Source organism: Cryptomeria japonica, chromosome 7 (assembly GCF_030272615.1).
Source record: "Cryptomeria japonica chromosome 7, Sugi_1.0, whole genome shotgun sequence".
In the NCBI taxonomy this organism is placed as follows: domain Eukaryota; kingdom Viridiplantae; phylum Streptophyta; class Pinopsida; order Cupressales; family Cupressaceae; genus Cryptomeria; species Cryptomeria japonica.
In genome coordinates, this window is record NC_081411.1 from 763,179,650 (window position 1) to 763,187,059 (window position 7,410).

Sequence of the window (7,410 nt, forward strand, 5' to 3'; positions counted from 1 at the left end):
CTCCAGCCTCCCAATCCATGGCTGAGAAGTAATCATATCATACAGATGCGCATAGCTGCGTCCATGTCCCTGCCCCTAAAATGTATCGGTCATGTAATCAGAAGATGCTCATATGCTCATACCTCCAATAATGTTACTCTGCATCCCAATCCTATTGAACCATGATATACAAACTGATATAGCTCATAATACAAGTGTGCCAGTAGACATGACCCACATGCAAACCTGGTGTGCTCAGTCACCAGTGTCTCCAGTGTCCTCCCCATCCCACAACCAACCCTCGTGTCGCCCTATTTGAATAGAGGAACACACTGATCACTCCTGCCAGCACTGCCAATAGCACCAATCCTATTGCTGTCATAGTATCCCAAGCTACATGTCCTACCCTCATCTCCAATCTAGGATCCTGAAACACTCATCTCAGTGCATCCCTATCTTCATCTTGATCATAGGAAACTAACTCCCCATCGATCGGTATTCACAGAATCCTATATACATCCTCTAAGGTGATTGTCATCTCACCCATCAACAAATGAAATGTACATGTCTCTAAGTACCATCTCTCAGCTAATGCAGTCAACAATCCCATGTTCTCCCGAAACTCAGGCACATACAAAATATATTGCAAGCCTATAGCCTGAACTCCTACTGTTTCCTCGAATGTCAGCTCTGCTCATAAAATCTGAGTTGACAGGAATCTCTCTCTTGACTCCAAATAGGTAGGTCCTCCTGCAATCAAGCAAATCAACTATGTTAATCCTAGTGGCATTACCTGTTGATCACAAAGTGCTTCTTTTTATCCTAGTGCTTATATCTATCATATGGCACTCTATCCTTGTGGCATTCCCTGTTCATCATAGAGTGTTGCTTCCTATCCTAGTGGTACTCCATGTTCATCACAAAGTCCTTCTTTCTATCCTAGTAGCATTCCCTATTCATCACAAAGTGTTGCTTTGATCCTATCCTTTAGGGTACCTACTTGAGTGAATCCTCTTGCATAGCTTATCCAATTGACAACGTATGTTCTATCATAGAATTGTCAATTTCAGCCTGATCCAATTGTCAATGTATGTTCTATCATAGAATTGCCAATTTCTTTGGTACTCCCTATTCATTACAAAGTGTCTTTCTCTATCCTATCCTAGGGCCTCTGCTTGAGTATATCCTCTTGAGTAGTTTTCTGATTGGCAACGTATTTTCTATCACAAAATTGTCAATCCTAGCCCTATCTGCTACCCTAGTCTTCCCTAGAGGACTTGCTTGAGTGTATCCTCTCTGCAGCTTATCCAATCGATAGCGTATGTTCATCACAGAACTACTGATTCGACCTTGAAGACATAAATGCGCATTCATGACACAAATGCACTTACATACTTCACAAACATGCCTATCCTGCATAAATGTGCCTGAAATACATAGACTCACTTGCATCTGACACAGACGCTACTAAAATCATAGACGCACCTAGCACCAATGCAGACCTAGTCTACCCAGACATGTCTGGCACCAACACAGACACGCCTTAGAATTTTTCCCCTTGCTTGAAATTTTTTTTGACATACCTAAGGTGCATTTATTACTTTGTCTGACATGCATTTATGACAACAATTAATGCAGCAAGGTACAAGGAGGTTTTGTGGTACTCACTAGCTCTCCTGCATCTGCTGGCCTTTGATATCAGTGAACGCGATCGAATCTATGCACCAATGCCATCATTTTTGACTGCTCTTTGCTCTCTTTACACTCTGATCTCTTGGATGTGTGGATGAGAATGAGGATGTTTTCCCTCGTAGTCTATCTTATAGAATACCCTAGCCCTCATTTCCCGAGTTAGTCTTCTTTGTCCCATGACTCTGTCACTCTATCTTGTCAGTCCTTTCTAGCCTTTCTTTCTTATTGAGAGTTTGTCTGCAGTCTTTCCAGACATTTTCATCCAATCTCTCGAGGGGGAATATCTTTCCCATCTTGGGGCAACTTTGTATCAGTTCATCTTATCTTCTTTGAAACAACGCGACAAGCTACATTTTCTCAAAGAGGGGCAAAATGTAGACACCTAAAATTGTCATGTCTAATTAAATAAATATTCTTATTTATTTAATTATTTTTAGCCTAATTCTTCTATTAATTGAAAAAATATTTATTTATTTAATTAATTCATTTACCCTCTTCTAGCCTTATTTCTCATTTAAATAAATACATTTATTTATTTAAATTACCATTTTCTTAAATTAAATAAATATCTTATTTATTTAATTGATCCCACTTCCTCTATTAATTAAATAAATCTTTATTTATTTAATTAATTCATTAACCTTTTCTACCCATTACACATGTCATTCATCTCTTAATTATTACACTACCTACTCTCCCATTATTTTCTTATTTTCTCTACCTACCTTCTAATCCTAGCCGACCATTTATCTTTTACACCTCTTAATCTTATCCCTCCATTTCTTACAGTGTCTTCTATATAAGGAGATTCATCCTTCATTATCAACCCTAATCATTCTAATCAAGCCAACTACGCTCTCAAATTTTCATATATGCGATCAAGTCTACTTGCAACCACATTTCCGTTCTTTGTTGAGCTCTTGTGCACACATAAAATCTGAGAGCAAATATATCAAGCAAGATCAATGGAGATCCAAACCCCATTGGACATGTGATGGTATAATCTTTGTGATTTAATTTGGTTTGCATTGTCTTAGGTAATCTTCATATGTTATGGTGGATCTTTGTTGTCATTAGGCTATGATTTTGTGGTTGAATTCATTTAGTCTATCAATATTGTTATTCCATTTTTACCATAAACACTGGTTATAGATGTAATACTAGATATGTGCCTAGGAGATTTGAAGGTTATTGTTATACATGCAACATGTATGGGCATAGATTGGTTGATTGTGGATATGGATCAAATAATACATCACCTCACATGAACCTAAGACATATTGGTCACTGGAGAACCGGAGGATCACAAATTGGAAAAGACCCCATGTTAACTGGTCTAGTCCTTATGAAATGGAAAAGAGTCAATGTGATTTGTTTAATTTGCAATAATTTTGGACATGTGACAATGAACTACAAAAGAAGAACAGGTAGAGGAAACTTAGGACCTTGGAGAGCATCTGGAATGGCATGTTATCATTGCAACAAACAAGGACACATTGCCAAGTATTGCATAACACAGAAGAGCCAACCATTGAATCATCCTACAGACTGAAAAGGAAAGAAAAAGGTTGATATTGAAGAAACCAGAGATGAGATGAATAAGACCTGGAAGAAGAAGAGTGATGATAAACCATTAGAGGAATCAAATTCTTCACCTAATATGGAGAATCCATCTCCAACAAACTAAGTTGTTTCTATAACATGGGGTGAGCTTATTGTCAAATCTTGAGTCGAGCCCCTGGATGATGTATAGTAAGTTGAATCTTCATATTCTAATTCATTTCAATGTTTTGATGCATTTTTGGATCATAACCGGTAAATATCTTTGAGTTTTTACTAGTAGTAATATGCTTTAGAGTTTGTTAAGACATTTTAGGGTTTTGTCGGTAAATGCATTTATTGTGGTAGTTAGCATGCAAATAAATAGAACTTTTTGAATTTCGTTTGTCACTTTGCATCTTGAGAACTCTTGGAAAAGTGAGTATAGCAAAGATAAGTTTGTGCAAGAAGAACTTAGATCATTTTCCAACATCTGAGGTGATCAAAGTGAAGTTTGATTTGGTGATCAAGTATTGAAAGTTTTTTATAGTTGGAAACCCCAACACCGAAGCAGAAGAGGTATTTACTAGTGAATCTTACTCTTTGATTTGAAGTTTTGCATATTGTAGTATGGATACTCTGCATCTAGTCGGTGTGACTGAGAGTGTAATGCCCCGCCAGGAAACCCCTAAGGGTTTAAGTTAAAAACACTCAAATAGAGTGTAAATATTTTTTTTTTTAAAATAATTTAGAGCGTTAATGTAAAATTACGACATTAAGATAGTTTGAAGTTATCTCAGTTCATAATTAGACACAAACTTAAGATACATTGGAGTTATCTGACAACTTAGATATCATAGCGGAAGGCTAAAATGATCCTAAGGAGTTTCCCAACACGATTACATAACCTCACACCTAACTCAACTTGTGTCCAATGATACATAAATCTGGATGTCTTAATTACGAGATAATGCATAGATCTTGATTATATGTGTTCAATGGTTTAACACCTTATAACTTTAGGAAGCGTTCATTTACTTTGGGTGGTTAGGAGGCCATTGAGAGGTTATTTATTCAATGTACTTAAATTCATAATTTCATTTAGAGGCCTCCAAATAGGTTCCAAGCGTTTAATATAATGAGGTTCATTCATTGGGATTAGGGAATCCATTCACAATCGATATCATCCTTTAATATTAAAAGTATGGTTAATCAGATGAGATTCCTTCATTAAGGATTAACTACAATTAATAGAGTGAGATCCCTTCATTTGATTTCATGCATAGCCAACTAGTGAGTTGTAGTTCTTTAATGAAAGGTAAGATGTGAGTAGCCATAGAATTTATTGAAGGTTTGATAATGCAAATAAATGGACTAATTCTATTAGGGTGGATATGCATTAGGACACACGAGAGCATCCTTTAACTTAAGATATCGTTAGCTAGATGTTATTCATCATTTCAAGGTTTGAATAATAAGATCATAGTGACATTCTTCTATTAGGATTAAAATACAATTATCTTATTGCATAACACTCACTCTTTTTTTTTTGTTAAATGAAGTTAATATGAGAGAGATACTTTTACTAAGATTTAATGTATAAACAACTAATCAATTATTTCCCCATTTTAGTCAATTTTAGCAATCATAAGGGAATTCTTTTATAAGGGTTATAACATGGATACCTAGTTGAGTCCACACAATTATCCAATAAAGCTGGTGAGGATTATTGGTTATAATTACTACATAAATGACTAAATATATTCATCCATTATAGTGGAAGATAATTAACATAGCGTTGCTCATTTAAGAAGATAAAAGTAATTACCTATGAGTTGATCATCCTTTAGAATCCAACTTAGAAATTATAACGTTAATTCTATCTTTGTTCTCCCATACTCATTTGATCAAATTGACATGCTTAATAACAAGTTAATCCAATGATGTAACCTAGCAAGATTCTTTCCACTATTACTACGTTTAATTAACCTTATCAAAATACTTTTTCCACAACTTTAATTACAATATTTTAAATACTTTGCCATAATCGTAATTTACAATGTTTTATGAATTTGATTTACTACATTCCTCAAGATGCTTGATTTTGTGCATTTGATTTAAAATTCGTTACTTTTCCATCATACACTCATACAAGATATACAACCATCCATGATAATTTAAAGCATAAAACAAAGTAAGCTAAAAACATCGCATAACACAGATATGATCTCAGAGTTCACCCCTAAAGGGGCTACGTCTCCGGGTCTGCTCAACTGCAAGACCCCTTTGGTATTATATCGTTAGGAATACATGATCTATAAGTCTTTTACATCTTTGCCACTTAGGCAAATAAAATCAATAAACAACAGACATCTCGGTCGGAATTTACATAATGATCCCTTTTGAAGCGGATCCAACTGAACACTTCAAGCAATTACAAGTACTAATGACTGACGATACTCTAACTAGGAACGTAACTGGCTATGACCAACACAAGTAAACAGATGACAGAGTCCAAAACAAACCTAGCAAGAACTTGCCTTCTTTACCATTATCTATTTCACATCATCGGGGGAGGGATGACTAAATTATTTGTTTTACTAAAAGAAGGTATCATCTACTTCTGAACCTCAAAACGACACATTATTAAGTTTCTGATGATCTCGTTAGCATATCAGTTGAGTTCTTCAAAATTTTCATGATGAACTTAAAATACTTTAACATTTAGATTCCTATTTCTAAGTTCACAGAATGATTAGATCGAGTCACAAGTTGTTCCTGAATATCGTAATATTTTAAAAAGTGAAATCACCAATTGTTAAAATGTTATTCAATATATACATATAAATTTCCTTCAAATATATATATATATATTAATCATATTATTTATTAACATTCGAATTTCAAATTTATTATTTATTAATACATATAATAATCTCCACGTTAAATATATATTAATAAAAATTAATTATTATTTAAAAACTTTATAAAAAAAAACTATTAATAAAACCCAAATTAATTATTTTATTATATCGTGGAATTTATTTATTTCTTTTTTTAAATTAAAATAAATTAAAAAAAAAAATACAAAAAAAACAAAAACTAAAATAACATTGGGGTGGGGGTTCCACGTGGACCCGACGTGGCCCCCAAGGTAGCTCACGCTACCATTGGTAGCGCTGCTACCAAAGGGTAGCAAGCGGCTGCCATGGCAGCGCTGCTACCATTTGGTAGCAGTCCGCTACCATGGTAGTAGGCGCTACACCACACACCCCGTGGTGGGGGTTTATACCCGCCATGGGGGTTTCTTCATTTTTTTTTTTTGTTTTATATATATATTTTTTTTAAAACAATTTTTTTTCTACTGTCAAAAATAAAAGGGTCACACAGCAGAAATAAAATACAGTCTGTAAATTTTCATTTTCCAACAGCTTCTCTTCCCCTTTTTTTTTTTTTAATTTTGAAATAAACCAAAAGGAATGACAAAAGGAATATAAAAACCCCATACCCCATTTTTACAGTCATAAAATGAATTTCCAGATTTACCCAAAAACTCCATTATGGAACAAACATCTGCACATCAAGTTTTAAGCCAACAAATCTATCAAGAATAAGAATTTGTTTCAAAAACAACCAAACTTGTAAAGAAAAACTGAATCTATCCTTCAAACCAAACATCCATGGATAATATCTCTCCCTTTTTTTTTTTTTAAAACCCAACATGAAATAAAAAGGTAGATTCGAATCCTACCTCATAATGCATTCCGGGCAAGAATCTTGATGAAGAGCTTCCCCAATCTGCTGCTCTAAGACTCCATCTTTGTCCAAAATCCCCAATCTCTCCTCCAAAGTCCATTATTTTCCCCAAAAAAAAAGACCAAAAGAAAAGAACCCCCCAAAACATTTCCCAACTAGTTTAAAATGAGAAACCCTATTTTTGCCCTAATTTTCAATTTCGAAATTAGGCATTTATTTTTTTTGAAAATAAAAGAAACATGAGAATGGAAATCATTATTTTCCATTACTCAATAAATCTAACTTGTTTTATTCTTATTAAAATTAACATGCTTCTGTTTCTTATTTAATCTCTAATTTTAATCTCTCAATATCAACTTAGGCCTACTTTTCTATTTCGGAACTATTGACCGGGTAAGGCGTTTTGATTAATTCAATTTTCTAAAAATCAATCTTTTTATACTA